The 18,838-nt window shown below is 45.5% G+C and overlaps 1 long non-coding RNA gene across 1 annotated transcript; it reads left to right on the top strand.

Moving 5' to 3' along the window:
- Window positions 1-4,056: 4,056 nt before the first annotated feature.
- LOC132687172 (uncharacterized) lies at window positions 4,057-16,785 on the top strand. The gene is made up of 3 exons (XR_009613978.3): window positions 4,057-4,275; window positions 4,429-4,540; window positions 16,650-16,785. It is a non-coding gene; the product is annotated as an uncharacterized LOC132687172 (long non-coding RNA).
- Window positions 16,786-18,838: the final 2,053 nt, after the last annotated feature.

Consider the following 18,838-nt stretch of genomic DNA (forward strand, 5'->3'; position numbering starts at 1 on the left):
AAGCCCTCTGGCACTTGGGGAAAGGAAGTGGTGGGAGGTATTGCCCACTAACAGTCTAGCCTTACTCTCTCTCCTGAATTCTAGATATTTCTCCCAACGCCCGTCAGCCAAGCTCACCATCGTCACCAAACGCGGGAGGTACCTGCGGTGGAAAGTCAGGAGACCTGACTCTGGCCGCTTTGGCATTGACCTTGACTGGAAAAGCACCCGACTCTGCCTCATCCGACCGGTGTGTGTAGGTCAGGGCACAGAATCCTGCATCACCAGACTGCCTGCCTGGTGCCCTTTCCCCTGGTCCACCACCACCAATCAGCAGCGAGGCCAAGGTCCTGGCTTTCACATCCCGGAATGTGATTCACAAACTGCAACAATGTTTCAGCCGGACACAGAGACAAACTAAGGGGAGGGGGATGCGGGTGTCCTCAGCCAGGAAGCTTCCTAAGAGCCTCCCCGTCCCCAGGGATCTCTGCCTCTCTGAGCTGGTTGTGTCTCTCATAGTGGAGGGTCATGGGCCCCGCCCTCCCCCGCCTTGAGAGGGCACTCACACCATCCTTCTAGCTGTTTCTCACGCGATGCTGTCTCTCCAGCTGTGAGCACCCGCAGGTCAGGGAGCAAGCATGCGTACACTTCTCGGCCCCTCCCCAACCCCGTGGCTGGACAAGGAACGATACTCACCAGCTGTGAGGGTGAGCCACCAGACGGTGTTTGGAGGAAGGATTCCAAAGTGGTCCAAAATGCGCACCTCTGGCCTCCCTGCTGGCTGAGCGCGGTCACAGAGGAGTGACAAAAAAGGAGCTGGGACAAACTCTCACAGGCCACGGCAAGCAGACTTTCAAAACCCAAGTCCGACGCTCCCGGCAAAGGCTCAAGCGTTCTCGGCAATAGCTCCACCCACAGGCCGTGCTAACTGCCGTGGGGACGTCAATCCCCTCGGAAGATCCTGCCTGTACCCTCTGCGGGTTTAGAAGCTAAAGGGAACGACAGCTGTTCTGAGCTGGGAGCAGAGTGGCCCCAGGGCTGGGAGCACGCTCTGAGCCCGAGTCAGGAAACCTGAGCTCGGGCCTGGCTCGGCCACAGTGTGCCCCGGCCTCCTGGTGACTTCACCCCTCTGAGCCTGTGCCCTGATATGCCCAGCAAGGGGCAGTCCTGCACAGCCACTGCACAGGGATGGAGTCAGAACAAGTGACACAATGTGTATAAAATTACTTCGCAATAGAGCGTTGTACTGACATGAGGGTCATTAGACAGAAAAGCGCGGACAGATGAAAGGGGTAGGCCGCTGATTTCTCAAGGCACTTTACTCAGTAGTAGGAACAATCCTTTATTTGTTCAGTGCTTGATAATTCACAAAGGGTTTCTGGGTTCTTTATCTCACCTGAGCCTCACAACAACCTAGCAAGGCAGGGCAGGGATTATTTTCCCTGACCACTGAGCAGGTAAAGAAAAGGAGGGCCATTTTCCCATGGTCCTACCGTCACAGAGCCAGGACCAAAACCCCCTTGTGATAGCTCTCTATGCTCCTTATGGTGGGCCCATTATGGTGTTCTCTGTTTCAGTTACTGCAACCCCATGGGGCAATTTCCCACAAGACGTGTGAGCACATCCTAGCAGGCCCCAGAGCCCCCCCTGTGACTGGAAGGGGTGGGGAGGGTGGGGAGAGAGTAAAGAAGGCTGCGGTTATCTCATTAGCAATGGGAAGTTACTAAAAGCAGGAAAATACTGTGATCAGATCTGCGTTTTGTTAAAAAATGCTTTCCTTCTCCACCTCTTCCTTATCTGCTCCTTTTTTTTCCTTCTTCCCTCTTCTTCCTCCTCCTCTTTGTTCTTCATTTACTTTGTATAATTCCCCACAAAGAGAAAGAAAGGAAAATTCTGGGACTTTCCATCACCAAAACCCTTGCATGTTCATCAAGCTGAAGTCCTAACTGGCTGGCTCCTTGCATTTATAGGACACCAGGGTCCCGCCCAGAGACTCCGCTCTCTGGGGCGGGGGAAGGGGGGGGCGTTCTAGAAGCTTCATGCTCCAGGAGCAACGCCAGGATTCAGCGAAGGAGTAGGATGTAGCAGGCATGTACGGCTGGAACCAGGCCCCTGGTCCTCCCTGGCCTTCTGGAAAGAGCCTTGCCTCAAGGACTGCCTGAAATAGCCCAGAACCTGAGATCCTGGCCGTGTGCTCTTCTCCACTGGGTGTCTGCCACTCAAGAGTTCACACTCCCCAGGCCACTAGCAAATGGCCAAGTGGCCGATGTGTAACCTGGGGTGCCCCCCGCCCCAGGACGTCTTCCTCCCCAGTTCCCTTAGATTACAGGCCTAACTTCCTCTCCAGTTGGTGTCTCCTACATAGATCACATGCCCAGCAGCTGGGTCCCCAGTCAGAGAGTTTGGGGAGGATCTAAACAGAAAAGGCAAGCACATCTGCCCATGCACGTGTGCATGCATGCGTGTGCATGCGTGACGAGTGTGTGACATCTCGGGAGGAAGGGGTTCACGCTGTCTCTACAGAGAACCTCTGCCTCATTCATCTTGCTCAGTATCATATCGCCAGCACCACGCAAATGGTTGGCACCTAACAAATATTCTCTGAATAAATGAATGAATGAACAATGAATGAACTGGTGAGGATCGTGGCCTGGATATAGCAACCAGAGAGGCCTTGGAGACCTCGCTAGCACGTTTCTAAGGAGTCCCAGCAGGGCAGGCTGGTGGTGATGGTAAAGGAGTCAGCAAGGCAGTGTGGGAAGCCTGTAAGGGGTCTGGAGGAGGCCGCAGGGCACAGGAGGGGTGGGGGTGGCGTGGGGATGGGAAAGACTGTTTGAACAGAAAGCAAGAGTCCTGTTGAGAATGTCACCGGCCACAGGCCCTCTTGCACCCGCATCCATAGCAGCGGTCTCTCTTTTCTCGTGTGTGTATGTGTGTGTTTAATTTGAGAGAGAGAGAGAATCTCAAGCAGACTCCGTGCTCAGTGCAGAGGCCGAGGCAGGGACCTGAGCCGAAATCAAGAGTCGGACGCTCGACCGACTGAGCCGCTCAGGCGCTCCTCTATGAAAACTTTAAAATTCAAGAGAAATGGGAGTGATTTTTGTTGTTGTTTTTAATGTTTATTTATTTTTGAGACAGAGAGAGACAGAGCATGAACGGGGGAGGGTCAGAGAGAGGGAGACACAGAATCAGAAGCAGGCTCCAGGCTCTAAGCTGTCAGCACAGAGCCCGACGCGGGGCTTGAACTCACGGACCGTGAGATCATTGACCTGAGCCGAAGTCAGATGCCTAACCAACTGAGCCACCCAGGTGCCCCTGGGAGTGATTTTTGAAGGTGATGATTTCTTTGGCTCTTCCCCCATACTGGTCCCCTGTTTGTCCAAGGCCTGTCCTCCCTTCAGCCCCCAGTCCAGTGACAGTGGAACTTTTTCAGCACCTAGAGCCTCTTGGGTGCCCGTGGACCCCCTCAACCTGCATAGTTTAGTATTGAATCAGCTATGGTCTTTTACTGTCTTGTTTATTTGTTTTTGAGGAATATTACCGTTAAGTTCACACGTAGCTCATCAACACTTACAGATGAACTGGGAACAATTTTGGGTCTCAGGATACCTCCCCCTCTCCTGGGATGTTTAACACTCCTACTGTTGCCCAGCTGGTGTCTGCTCGGGGAGTTCATGATAATTTTAATTTTGGCCGAAAATGGAAACAAAGAATCCTATCAGTTGAGCTGTTCCTTAGGGGCTTCACGGGCCTTGTTCTCTCTCTAGTTCCTTAGTAGCCTCCTCCAGGCCAGGAACGGTGTCTCCTGTTCTCTACCTCTCATAAGACCAAGCGCTGGTGAACATATTTTATATGTGCTGGTTGATATCCCTGTTGGGTGATTTCAAAGTCAATCTTGTTAAAGAAGCAGAAAAACAAGCCAAAAAAGCTCGGTTGGAAGGGTTTCTACTCATAGCCTGGTTCACGTAGTCCCTGGGGCCTGCAAATCTCCCACTGACATATGGCCCCGTGATATTTACTCTAGTCTCAGAATCCTGGTGTAACTGTGGGCCCCTTTCCTGGGTTCCATGTTCTGGAACCTCCCTCCTCCTTAGGGAGTTACCTTCTTACCACTTACTTCTCCAGAACTACTCCCTTTGTAGCCAGAGCCAACAGAGATGCTCCTTCCCACACTTCTTGGAACGCCTCCATCAGTCCCAGTTTCTACTTTAAGGAACATACTTTGTCCAAGTAACTGGAAGGAAGGCAGAGCCTGAGCGTGAACTTCACTTTCCAGAAGGGACCCTGCCTTCTCTGGTACACAGTGGATAATCCCTTCCTTCCAGCCCAACAGGAGGGCCTACTTCAATCATTTAATGCCCCGAACAAGCATACAAGACAGACATATAAAGCGCCATGAGGGCTTAGGGACAAAGAATGTCAACTCAAAGAAATCTTTTTCTTTTGCAGGGGTATTCTTCATGCTGGCAGGCTGTCGGGAAGATACGTGGGGACCCTGGGATTTTCCTTTCACTTTCTTGTGCTCTCAGAAACCACCCCCTGGTGACTCAGAAACATGAAGGTAAGGGCCAGGTAGGTGGGGCACAGCTTCCCATCCAGGTTTACCCAGTTTTACCAGACAGAGGAGTGCGCTGAGGCTGTAAGCAAGAGAGGAAGCCCCAAAGAGAGGAAGGACAGGGTGTTGGTTCCTCAACTTGTTGAGACCAGAGTTGTGTAGCAAGACAAACTTGAGTGTGCTCAGCATTTCTCCTTCCTGACTTGGGTTTCACCTTAGCCCCAGTTCAGTGGCAGCCCTGTTGGCTCAGAGGGCTGAAGGATCCAAGAGGAAGAAGCTTGTACAATCCTTCATGTAGTGGGGTGGGGGTGGGGGTGGGGTGAACTTTTTTTTTTTTACTTTTTTTTTTTTTTTTTAAGTTTTATTTATTTTTGGGACAGAGAGAGACAGAGCATGAATGGGGGAGGGTCAGAGAGAGAAGGAGACACAGAATCTGAAACAGGCTCTAGGCTCCGAGCTGTCAGCACAGAGCCCGACGTGGGGCTCGAACTCACGGACCGCGAGATCATGACCTGAGCCGAAGTCGGCCGCTCAACTGACTGAGCCACCCAGGCGCCCCAGGGGTGAACTTTTAAAGTAAACCTCTGGCAAGATCCCAGTGGGTTATGGGGCCCCAACTCTGGATCTGACTTCTCTTGCTTCTCTAACCTACCCACTCTGCCCTCCGCTCATAACAAATTTCTTATCATTCCTGACCATGACAAGCATGGCTGCTGTGTACAGCTTCGTGGGTTGTGCCCTGAACAATTCTTAGAGGTGCCATTTCCATACACAAAGGAAAAAATCATGCAAAATTTTACCGGGCAGCCCTGAGACAGTCCTTTTATGACTTCTTTCCCATATATTTCTTCCTCCACCAAGAATGCCCTTGTTTGCTTGTCCTCTCACCATATAGTCACCTGGTAAATCATCTTACACTTAGCTTTCAAACTCGGCTCAAATGACGTTGATGAACACAAATGTAACAACTGAATGCATTGGGAAATGCTCACACAGACATTGGGAAGAAACACCGTATATATAGGAGTCTCTGGGCACCTGGGTGGCTCAGTCGGTTAAGTATCCAACTTGGGCTCAGGTCATGATCTCACAGTTCTTGGGTTCAGGCCCCGCGTCGGGTTCTGTGCTGATAGCTCAGAGCCTAGAGCCTGTTTCAGATTCTGTGTCTCCCTCTCTCTCTGCCCCTCGTCTGCTCATGCTCTGTCTCTCTCTGTCTCAAAAATAAAGAAAAACATAAAAAAAATTTAGGAGTCTCAAGCTGGCACACTGTTAGCTCAATCTGCCTGGTAGTTTGATTATGCCCATGGGGTGTTCTGAAAGGCAATGTAACTAAAATCCATCAGAATGAGTCAAATTAAAAAGATATAATAACGAGTGTTGGTGAGGATATGGGGCAACTAGAATGCTCATACAATGCTAGTAAGAGTGTAAATTGGGATAACTGCTTTGGAAAACTACTTGGTGGTATCTTCTAAAGTGGAAGAGATTCCTAGCCTACGATTTAGCGGTTCTGGCAGAAATGCATATGTACACACACAAAACACGTGCAAACATGATCATAAAGGCACGATTCGTAATAGGCCCAAACTAGAAATAACTTCGATGTCCACAAACAAGACACTCGAGGAAAGATGTGGTATATTCATCAAATAGAATATTACATGGCAATGAAAGTGAATTAATCATTGCTTTTGCATAACAACGTGAATGAACCTGACAAATATAACGTCACGTGAAAGAAACCCAGACCTAAAAGAATACATACATTGCGTGACTCCATTTATGTAAAACGAGCACTGTGGTGCCAGAAATGAGAATGATGGTTACCGTGGGAGGGCAGGTAGCGACTGGAAAAGAACACGAAGCTTCTGCGGTGCTGGCAATGTTCTATGTATTAACATGGGGGATAGTCACACAGATGTGTGTTTATTTTGTGAAAGTTTATCGAGCTGCACACTTAGATTCGTACATGTTTATGTGTGTATGCTACGCCTCGATAAAAAAAAAAGATTGCTTAAAAGAATAAAAGCAACGCCGACTTTGGGCAATGATGTAGTAGCAGAATCTAGATTTATCCTCTGCCTTCATCAGTTATAAAACGGAACAAAATATAGGAAGCAATGGTTTGAAGACATTGGATGGCAGGTGTCTCCGGACAGGGATCCCCGAGAGACGGGAAGCAGATGAGATGAGTCTTCTGGGGGTCCCGGCTCACTGCCTGGAGAGAGAGCTTCCAGGCTACCGCACAGAGAGAGAGGCAGAACTCTTGGAGATGTGCAGAGGAATGTCCTCGAAAGTTTTGCCTGGGCACCGATCGGTACGTGTGATTGTGGACATGCCCAGCACTGGGAAAAGAAGCCCCGTAGAGGCGAGGAGATGGACGAGCCCCCAGAGCGTGTGCGAGGCTGGGAAGAGTGGGTGTGCCCACCAGCCAGAGCAGAAAGCGCTCCCCACACACGGGGCTTGGAGCCCTCAGAGGAGGATGGCCTCAGGGGTCATGCCAAATGAGTCCCAGTCCGGGAGTTGTTCTGGACTCACCTAACAAAGCTGGAAAGCAAGCCTTGTGAAGGTCAGATGATTTCCAAGTAATTTAACCGCAGCCTATACTGAAGCCACCAGATATTTAAAAGAATTAAAAAAAAAAAAATCTGGTACCACGATGCCTGGGAGGCTCAGTTAAGTGTCTGGATCTTTTGTTAAAAATTATTTTAACGTTTATTTATTTTTGAGAGACAGAGCACGAGCAAGGGAGGGGCAGAGAGAGAGAGAGGGAGGCACAAATTCTGAAGCAGGCTCCAGGCTCTGAGCTGTCAGCACAGAGCCCGACGTGGGGCTCAAACCCACAAACTGTGAGATCATGACCTGAGCCAAGAGAGAGGGACAGAGTGTGAGTGGGGGAGGGGGAGGGAGAGAGAAAGACACAGAACGTGAAGCAGGCTTCAGGCTCCGAGCTTTCCGCATAGAGCCTGACTTGGGGCTCAAACTCACGAACTGCGAGATCATGACCTGAGCCAAAGTCAGACGCTTGACCGACTGAGCCACCCAGGCACCCCTGGTTTTTTTTTTTTATTTTTGAGAGAGAAAGAGACAGAGCATGAGCAGGGAAGGGACAGAGAAAGAGGGAGACACAGAATCTGAAACAGGCTCCAGACTGAGCGGTCAGCTCAGAGCCCAACCCGAGGCTCAAACTCACGAACTGAGAGCTCATGACCTGAGCCGAAGTCGCACACTTAACCAACGAAGCCACCCAGATGCCCCTCCAAGTGTCTGACTCTTGATCTTGGCTCAGGTCATGATTTCACAGTTCATGGGATCAAGCCCCATGTGGAGCTAACATGCACTAACAGTGTGGAGCCTGCTTAGGATTCTCTCTCTCCCTCTCTGCCCCTGTCCCCTGTTCCCGTGCTCTTTCTCTCTCTCTCTCTCTCTCAAATAAAAGAATTCTGGTACCCAACAATATAAACTTCAAAATATCTGGTATCTCATATGGTTTCACTTATATGGAATATAAAATAACAAAACAAATGAACAAACAAAGCCAAACCCAGAAACAGCCCCATAAATACAGAGAATACACTGGTGGTTGCCATAGGGGAAGGGGGGGGGGAGTGGGCAAACTGGAAAAGGGGGCATGGGAGATACAGGCTTTCAGGTATGGAAGGAATAGGTTACAGGGATAAAAGGTACAGCATGGGGAATATAGTCGGTGGGATTGTAATAGGGCTGTGTGGTGACAGATGGCAGCTGCTTGCGGGGACCACAGCATAACCTACACTTGTCCAATCACTAGCCTGTTAAAAAAGCAGTGTTTCTTGGATGTTACCTAAACTTCTTGTGGTGATCATTTCACAATATACATGTGTATTAAACCATTATGTCTCACACCTTAAACGTACACAATATTGCACGTCAATTACAGCAATAAAACTGGAAAAACCCCCCAAAAATATTTGGTGTCTAATAAAAAATTACCTGTCACTCAAATAAGCAGGAAAAAAAATCAATCAGTAGAAACAGAAACAGAAATGATACAGCTAATAGGAGACAAGGGCATTGAAACAGCTACTATAAATATATCCCATATATTCCAGAAGGTACAGGACAGCATGAGCATCAGGAAGAGTGAAATAGAAAATCTACAAGACGCCCAAATCAAAATTCTAGAGATGAAAAGTATAGTGAATGGAATTAATAGCATAGCAGATCAGACATTAAATAAGAAAGCATTCTTGGCTATGAAAACATAGCAACAGAAAAATCCAAAATACAACACAGATAGGAAAAAAGATTCATCTCTAAAATAAGAATATTGGGGCCCCTGGGTGGCTCAGTCAGTCGAGCATCTGACTTCAGTTCAGGTCATGATCTCACAGTGTGTAGGTTCGAGCCCCATGTCAGGCTCTGTGCTGACACTTCGGAGCCTGGAGCCTGCTTTGCATCTGTGTCTCCCTCTCTCTCTGCCCCTTCCTCACTCATGTTCTGCTTCTCTCTCTCTCTCTCTCAAAAATAAATAAACATTAAAAAATGTTTTTAAAAATAAAATGAGAATATTGGGGCGCCTTGGTGGCTCAGTCAGTTGAGTGTCTGACTCTTGATTTTGGCTCAGGTCATGATCCCAGGGTTGTGGCATTGAGCCCTGTGTCAGGCTCTGTGCTGAGTGTGGAACCTGCTTAAGATTCTTTCTCCCTCTCTCTCTCTGCCCTTCTCCCCTGCTCTCACTCCCTCTTTCTCTCTAAAATAAAAAATAAAGGGGCGCCTTGGTGGCTCAGTCGGTTGAGCGACCGACTTCAGCTCAGGTCACGATCTCGCGGTCCGTGAGTTCGAGCCCCGCGTCGGGCTCTGGGCTGACAGCTCAGAGCCTGGAGCCTGCTTCCGATTCTGTGTCTCCCTCTCTCTCTGCCCCTCCCCCGTTCATGCTCTGTCTCTCTTTGTCTCAAAAATAAATAAACGTTAAAAAAAAATTAAAAAAATAAATAAATAAAATAAAAAATAAAAAAATAAGCAGAACATCAGTGAGTGGCGGCAGCATTCAGGGCCTCACGTGCGTGTACCTGGAGTCCCGGAAAGAGGGGATGAGGTGAGAAGAGGACAGAAAACGTGTTTGAAGACATAATGGCTGAAAATTACTTAAATTTGGCAAGAACTATAAACCCACCAAAAATCAGAGAAACTCAACAACCCCACTCAGAGAAAAAAATGAAGAAAAACCACATCAAGGCGCATTGTAGTCAAATCGCTAAAACACAATGATAAAGAGAAAATGCTAGAAGCAGCCAGAGGGGAAAATACACTCTGTGCTGAGGAACAAAGATAAGGACTGTAGCAGACATCTTCTTGGCCACATGCAAACCAGAGGATAATAGAGAGACACCTCCAAGCCACTGAAAGAAAAACTGCCAACCAAGAACAAAAATATCTTTCTTTTTTTCCCCCTTTTAAAATTATTTTTTAAACCATGTTAGGGTGCGTGAGGAGCTCGGTCGGTTGAGCGCCCGACTTCAGCTCAGGCCATGATCTCGTGCTTCGCGAGTTCAAGCCTTGCATTGGACTTGCTGTTGTCAGTGCAGAGTCCGCTTTGGCCCCTCTGTCCCCTGTCTCTCTGTGCCCCTCCTCCACATGCCCGCGCACATGCTAGCTCTCTCTCTCTCTCTCTCTCTCAAAAATAAATAAACATTAAATATTAAAAAGAATTTTTTTGAGAGACAGCACGTGCTCATGGGGTAGGGGGAGAGAGAGAGAGAGAGAGAGAGAGAGAGAGAATCCCAAGCAGGCTCTGTGCTGTCAGCCCATCGCCTAAAGCAGGGCTACATCTCACGAACCACCGGTGAGATCCTGACCTGAGCCGAAATCGAGTCAGACCCTTAACCGGCCGAGCCACCCAGGCGCCCCCAAAAATATCTTTCAGTAATGAAGGTGAGATAAACTTTTTCAGAAATACCAAGGCGGAGACTCTACTTCCAAGTGTGATAAAGATTTTACCATGTGACTCTTCACTGCAGAAAACAGTGATCAACCCTGAGCTTAATACAAAAAGGAACTACGTGAAAATAGCGGAGCGAGAACAGAATCAGATGGACCCCCCCACCCCCCGCCTCTCTGACCCACCTCACTGACTCACGCACGCAGCCCACCCAAAGGCACACTGGACAGAGGCTGAAGCTGGCATCTTGCAGGTGGTGGCGGGAGAGCAGAAGGAGACAGGTGCAGGTGTACAAAGAAGCTCTCACCTTCGAGACGTTTAGCCCAGGGTGAAACGCATCCTATGTTGTACACAGAAGGCAGCCAGGTTCACAAGAAAAAACAGGTTTTATGATGTGAGAAACCAGAAAAGAAGAAGCCAGGAAAATAGCGAAAACTGACCGGAGTGGAACCCCGGGGAAAAAAAGACCCAAGGGCTCCTGGCTGGCTCATTCGGAAAAGCATATGACTCTTGATCTCGGGTGGTGAGTTCGAGCCCCACATTGGGTATAGAGATTACTAAACAAACAAACAAACAAACAAACAAGTGAATAAACTGAAAAAAAAAGAAAGAAAAAAGAACAGAACCAGAGAGCTCTCCAAACGGTCGTATCTCTGAGTGATGCTTGAACCACACTTTGCATGAAACAAGAATGAAGATACTGCACAAGATGTGGGATTTGCCATTCCAGCCTAGCCAAGAAAATCACCTGCTAAAACAAAGGAAATAATACTCATTGGTGAAAAACATCTGTATTAATTAGTCAGGGTTCTCCAGGGAAACAGAACAAAGTATGTATGTGTATGTGTGTCTGTGTGTGGACGGGGGGTGAAAGAGAGGGAGAGAGGAGGAGGGAGTGAGAGAGAGAAATTGATTGATTATAGAGAAGTAGCTCTGCTGGCAAAATTCCTTTTACATCAGGGGAAGTCAGTCTTTGTTCTATTAAGACCTTCAACTGATTGCATAAGGCCCACCCACATTATGGAGGATAATCTGCTTAAAGTCCATCCATTTAAATGTTAATCTCATCCAAAAAACACCTTCACAGAAACATCCAGAATTATGTTTAGGCAAATATCTAAGCCCAGTGACCCAGTCAAGCATGCACACAAAAGTGACCATCACAATAACAGTCTGAGTGTCTCCACAAATTCACATTCATAACATTCATATAAATAGCAATCCAAAATTGCTTGCAAATAAAAGACCAAGAAAATAAAACATATTCTCAAGAGAAAAATCAAAATTGAAGCAAATTGACAGAATTAAAGGGAGAAACGTACAATTCCATAACCAGAGTTGGAAGTTTAAACTCTCCCTTTCTGGCAACTAATAAAATAACTAAATTAAAGAAATTGAAAGCTTGAGTAATTCTGTATTTGGTGAAACTGTCTTTATTTGTAGATGGCACTGTTTGTGAATGAAAAAAAAAACAAACCCTTAAGAATCTACCAAAAAGAACTTACTACAGTAAATAAAACTTGCCAGTTGGACATAGTACATAGTCAATATATAAAAATCGATGGTATTTCTATATACCAGCAACAAGTAACTAGAAAATAAAAATTTAAAAGTCAACTCCATTCATAATAACATTAAAAAAGCTCACATAGGAATACATTTGGAGAAAGACTTATAGACTGGAAACAATAAAATATTGCAAAGGGAAGTTGAAGAACTAAATAGAGAAGATAGTGTTATAGTTTGGAAGGCTCAATATTGTTAAGACGGCAATCCTCCCGGTTTGTTCTTTAGATTTATGTGGTCCCAGTCAAAATCTGAACAGTCTCTTTTGAGGAATTGACAAACCATTTTTATTTATGTGTTTATTTTTCAAGTTTATTTATTTATTTTGAGAGAGAGAGAGAGAGAGAGAGAGAGAGACCGAGAATCCCAAGCAGGCTCTGCACTGTCAGCACAGAGCCCGATGTGGGGCTCAATCCCATGAATCATGAGATCGTAACCTGGCCTGAAATCAAGAGTCGGACGCTTAGCTGACTGAGCCACACAGGTGCCCTGACAGGCTATTGTAAAATTTATATGGAAAGTTGAAGGACTTAGAATAGCTAAAATATTTTGAAAAAGAAAACCAAAGCCGGAGGACTTACACTGTCTGATCAAGACTTACTAGAAGAGGGGCGCCTGGGTGGCTTGGTTGGTTGGGCGTCCGACTTCGGCTCAGGTCATGATCTCACGGTCCATGAGTTTGAGCCCCGCGTCGGGCTCTGTGCTCACCGCTCAGAACCTGCAGCCTGTTTCAGATTCTGTGTCTCCCTCTCTCTCTGCCCCTCCCCTGTTCATGCTCTGTCTCTCTCTGTCTCAAAAATAAATAAAAGTTAAAAAAAAATTAAAAAAAATAAAGACTTACTAGAAGAGGGTGCTTGGCTGGCTCAGTTGGTAGAGCATGCAACTCTTGATCTTGGAGTCATGAGTTCAAGCCCCATATTAGGTGTAGAGCTCACCAAAAAAAAAAAAAAAAAATTACTGTAAAGCTTCAGTGGTCAAGAGAGTGTGGTTTCCCCATAAGGGTAAATATAGACCAGGGGTCAGCAAACTTTTTCTTTAAAGGGCCAGATAGTAAATATTTTAGGTTTGCAGTTCACATGGTCTCTGTAACAACTACTCAACTATACTGTAGCTTGAAAGCAGCCAGGCAGAATACAGAAATGGATGAGTGTGGCTGTATTATAATAACACTTTATGTAAAAAGCCAGAGTAGGCAGGATTTGTTGACCCCTGATATAGATCAGAGGAACATAACAGAGTCCAGAAATAAACTCTCACTCATCAGATCAGCTGAATTCTTTACAAAAGTTCCAGGGTAATCCAATTGCATTGAAAGGATAGTATTTTTTTTTTTTTAACATTTATTTGTTTTTGAGAGACAGAGAGAGACAGAGCACAAGTGCGGGAGGGGCAGAGAGAGAGGGAGACACAGAATCTGAAGCAGGCTCCAGGCTCTGAGCTGCCAGCACAGAGCCCGATGCGGAACTGGAACTCACGGACCATGAGATCGTGACCTGAGTTGAAGTTGGACGCTTAACTGAGCCACCCAGGTGCCCCTGGAAGCATAGTATTTTAAACATACAGTACTCTAGCGAAAGGATATCTGTATGGAAAGAAATGAACCTTGACACATACCTCATGCTAAACTCAAAATGGATCACAGACCTAAAACTGTTAATCTTCTAGAACATATAACGGGAACATTTTGTGACATTTGCTTAGGCAAAGAGCGTGATAACAAAATCACAAATTATAAAATAAAAATTTGCTAACAAATGACAAGAGACCTCAGCCCGGCATGGCCCTTTTCCAGGATCCTCTCTTTTCAATTTTGCAGATGTTGGGCCTCAGAGAAGGAATCACATTCTTATGCTTTAATTTTCAAAGGTTCATCTTTCCATTTACATCTTATTCCTTTTTTTGTTTTTTTTTTTAACTCACCAGTACATGTTGAGTAACTACTATCTTTCATGTTGTGGCCAGGTGCCAACAGGATTTCAGTGAACAAAACCTAGATATATATTTGTGTTTTTACCTATTAAGTCTTGTTTTTATTTTTATTTATTTATTTTATTTTATTTTTAAAATGACATCTGGATTTTATTTTTTATTTTATTATTATTTTTTAATGCTTATTTATTTATTTATTTAACGTTTATTTATTTTTGAGACAGAGAGGGACAGAGCATGAATGGGGGAGGGTCAGAGAGAGAGGGAGACACAGAATCTGAAACAGGCTCCAGGCTCTGAGCGGTCAGCACAGAGCCCGATGCGGGGCTCGAACTCACGGACCGTGAGATCATGACCTGAGCCACAGTCGGAGGCTCAACCTACTGAGCCACCCAGGCGCCCCAATGCTTATTTATTTTTGAGACAGAGAGAGACAGAGCATGAGTGGGGGAGGGGCAGAGAGAGAGAGGGAGACGCAGAATCCAAAGCAGGCTGTAGGCTCCCAGCTGTCAGCACAAAGCCCGACGTGGGGCCCGAACTCACAACCGTGAGATCATGACCTGAGCCCAAGTTGGACACTTAACCGACTGAGCCACCCAGGTGCCCTACATCTGGATTTTCTTTTTTTTTTTCTTTTCTTTTTTTTTTTTTTTTAGTGTTTATTTATTTTTGAGAGACAGGAGAGACAGCATGAGAGGGAGAGGGCAGAGAGAGAGAGAGAGGGAGACCCAGAATATGAAGCAGGCTCCAGGCTCCTAGCCGTCAGCCCAGAGCCCAACGCGGGGCCGGAACTCACAGACCGCGAGATCATGACCTGAGCCGAAGTTGAACCTCAACCGACTGAGCCACCCAGGCACCCCCCCTACATCTGGATTTTAAAGGCAACCTAAGGACAATTGCCTCTACCAAATACTTTCTCCTCCCTGCCTTCAAAGTTTTTCACTTCAAAACCAAGCTCAAATAGTGAAGAGATTGGAAGGTACATACCACCAAATTGTTATCAATGGTGGCTTTCAATGCCCTTCGTTTTCTGTATTTTCTAAAGTTGCAACATTTGTTATTTTTGGAAAGAAAATACAATCGAAGTTACGTAGGAAAAAAACTCTCTAAAACCTCAATTTATTTATTTATTTATTTATTTTTATTTTTTTTGGGACAGAGAGAGACAGAGCATGAACGGGGGAGGGGCAGAGAGAGAGGGAGACACAGAATCGGAAACAGGCTTCAGGCTCCGAGCCATCAGCCCAGAGCCTGACGCGGGGCTCGAACTCACGGACCGCGAGATCGTGACCTGGCTGAAGTCGGAGGCTTAACCGACTGCGCCACCCAGGCGCCCCTAAAACCTCAATTTAAAGATCCTCTCCTGAGGGAAATTTTCCCTGATCATACCTCTCTCCAGTATGACTTAGGGATCCTCTTCTATCCACACAGTCACCCTGCATTTTTGTCACTCCTAGCCCATAGAAGCAGCAGGGGAACCATACATGTGGATCTTCTTCCTTGGACTGCGAACTGGAGGGCGGGGACCATGTCTTAGTCATTTCTGAATCCCCGGCTCCAAACAAAATGCTTCGTGTTCAGTAAGAACTCAGAAAGTGTCTGTTGGATGAACAAATGGATGAGGTTATCAAGTTGTGGGTAGGAAACAAGATGGAGGTCCATGGTCTAGAGCGCTGTGGTGGTAAAGGAGGCTGTGGGTCTTTAGTTATTGAAACTCAATTCTCAGGGTCCAGGACAGATCAAGGAGGAAATTTCATGCTGAGGCCTCTGGCCTTGGGCTAAAGCTTTCTTGACCTGGGAAAGATGAGAGGGGGAGGGTTGCAGAACCCGGAGTACAGCTGAGCCTGTTGGAAGGAGTTCAGTAACCCTAGGTGGGGAGTATCACAATTTGAAATTATCTATTGATTTGTTTGTTTTGTTACATGTCACCTCTTGTTAATGAGAGCACTCTATGAGGATAGGACCTTATCTGACTTGTATCACCAGGGCTCGGACCAATGCCTGGCACATAGATGACACTCAATAAATATTTGTTGAATTAATGTTGAATGAACAAACTCGCTCTCCACCAAGCCCACGAGAAAGAGCTCAGATGCAGCTTTATTCATTCATCCTGTAAAATATAATTGACAATAGATCTGAAGAAACCCCAGTCAGCACATTCTTTACTCTGTGGGAAGGCGTGCTGCGGAAGCCAAAAGTGGATCTGAGAGTTGCTTGGTAAATACAGAGTTGGACTAAGGGGACTTGGAAGATCTTAAGAGACTGTGTCATTGAGCTGGGGCACCCTGATGAGTCATGCTTTCCTACATGAGGACAGACGTTCCTTGCCAAACAGGATCCTGCCTTGCCCAATGCTGCCATCTTTTCCTGTCACTGTGGGAGAAACACAGTCTGCCCCATTCCCCTTTCTCAGCAAGCCTTATCAGTCCTAATGTTTCTTTTCTTTTCTTTTTTTTTTTTAAGGCTTTCCTTCACATTACTGTGCCCAGGATTACAGAGTGTCCCTTGCTGGTTACATTTTCCACTGTGGCTTCCCAGTGAGATTTTTGGCTATAATTCACATATCTTGCTAAAGATGAACAATTCTGGATCCCAGACTGAAACCTTCTACTATTCTGGTTGCAAAAGTTACTCGTTGTCACTCTATCTCAATTTATCTTTAGAAAATGAAATAACACCTTTTCCATGTGTTTCCAGGCTATTAAGCAAAAGAAATTGAAGACGATAAATATGGGTGGCTCAGAAGTTGTGCTTCGATCCTTTTAATTAAAGTTCCGTACCTGATTTGCCACTGATGAGCTACCGGACATTAAATAAGTCATTTTATCTGATACTTAGCCCATTGTCTTGTTCTTAATAAGTGGGAAATCCTCATATGGTTCTATCGCCATAGAGTGACCTGAGACACCTCCCTACTTTCCCAAGCAGCCTGAGGAAAGATAGTCGGTTGCTTTTTTAAGTAACTAGTGGGCTTTTACTCTGTTGACTGTGTTATATAAACTTGAGACCAGGGGCACCTGGCTGGCTCAGTTGTTAGAGCATGCAACTCGTGATCTCAGGGTTGTGAGTTTGAGCCCCACATTGGGTGTAGAGATTACTAAAAAAAATAAATAAATAAAATTAAAAAAAGAAAAAACTTGATAACACAGCTGAATGGTTTGAAAAAAGAAGGGAATTTCAGAAGTTGGGTAGTAGGAGGGATGGAGAGAAGAGACTCCGCAATGGAGAAAACTTTGAAAAAGAACAGGTCTAGCAAGACAAAAGAAGGGATCTAGTTAAGCTTTGCTATGCGATGCAATCCTCTTCTCCATCTTCCCATGAAACCTTCAGTATAATGTCATTAGTCATAAATAGTTTTTTTAAAGTTTATTTTTGAGAGGGGGGGGGGGGAGAGAATCCCCAGCAGGCTCCATGCTGTCAGTGCACGGCCTGACTCAGAATTCAAACTCACAAACTGTGAGATCATGACCTGAGCCAAAATCAAGAGTTGGCCACTTAACTGACTGAGCCACCCAGGCGCCCCCAGTCATAAATACTCTTGAATTTGAATGTATTAGGAGGAGACAAACAAGTGCCCAGTCTGGCCTTGATGTATATGGTGTGTACAGGCAGTACAAGTAAAAGCCAATCATCTTCTGGTTATATAATTAAAAAATGAAGAGGTAAATTGTGTAGTCTTATGGGGTCTTACAGTTCTAATATTGTGTGATTCTATATATGGTATAAACAGGATGTTACCAGGAAATTCCTTTTTTTGTTTGTTTCTGAACTGTAGAATCTTTTTAGGCTTTATTACCTATCTTTTTTGTTAACTTCTTTTTATAGATTAAAAAATGTAATTATAGTATAGTTGACATATAAACGTATAGTTTCGGGTGTAAATATAGTGATTTGACAATTATATACATTAGGACGTGCTTACCATGCTAAGTGTAGTTACCACCTGTCACCGCACAAAGTTATTACAATATTATTGACTATCTTCCCTATCCTGTACTCTCTATCCCCATGACTTATTTATTTTATAACTGGAAGTGCATTCCCCCCCCCCCTTTTTTTAAATGTAAGCTCTATGCCCAATGTGGGGCTTGAATAGAGGACCCTGAGTTCAAGAGTTGCATGCTCTCTGATTGAGCCAGCCAGGTACCTCAGGAAGTATGTACCTCTTAATCCCCTTCATCTATTTCACCTATCTCCCCACCCTGCCTCCAGAAAGTTATGATGCAGTGGGTTAGGGTGAGGCTTGGAGATTCCCATTAAAAAAATTTCCCTAAATGATTATGATGCACACCAAACTTTGGGCATCATTGTACAAATACTTATCACATTCTGTGGTCAATGTTTAATTGCCCACACATGATCACTCTTCTCCCAGTCCTTAGCATGCAATATTGCTGACAGAAGCAAATGGGGTGTGTTCAGAGAACGTAAATTCACATCAATATTATTCTGAGTGAAACATGCTTATAAAAATAATATATCAATGGGAAAAAGAATACAACAAATGGTGCTGGGACAACAGGATATCCATATGCAAAAAAATGAAATTGGGCCCCTACCTCACACCATATATATATGGGCCATCCAGGCTCCCCTACCTCACATCATATTAAAAGAAAAGAGAGAAAAAAAAAAAAAACTCAAAATGGATCATAGACCTAAATGTAGGAGGTAAAACTATAAAATTCTTAAAAAGCAATACACAAGTAAATCTTCTTGACCTTGTCTGAGGCAATGGTTTTTAAGACATGATACCAAAAGCAGGAGTGAGAGAAAAAAATGAAAGATAAATTAGACTGTCAAAATTTTAAACTTTTGGGCTTTAGTGCACACACCATCAAGAAAATGAACAGAAACTCCACAGAATGGGAGAAAATATTTACAGA

Source organism: Panthera onca, chromosome A3, assembly GCF_046562875.1.
Source record: "Panthera onca isolate mPanOnc1 chromosome A3, mPanOnc1 haplotype 2, whole genome shotgun sequence".
NCBI classification, from domain to species: domain Eukaryota; kingdom Metazoa; phylum Chordata; class Mammalia; order Carnivora; family Felidae; genus Panthera; species Panthera onca.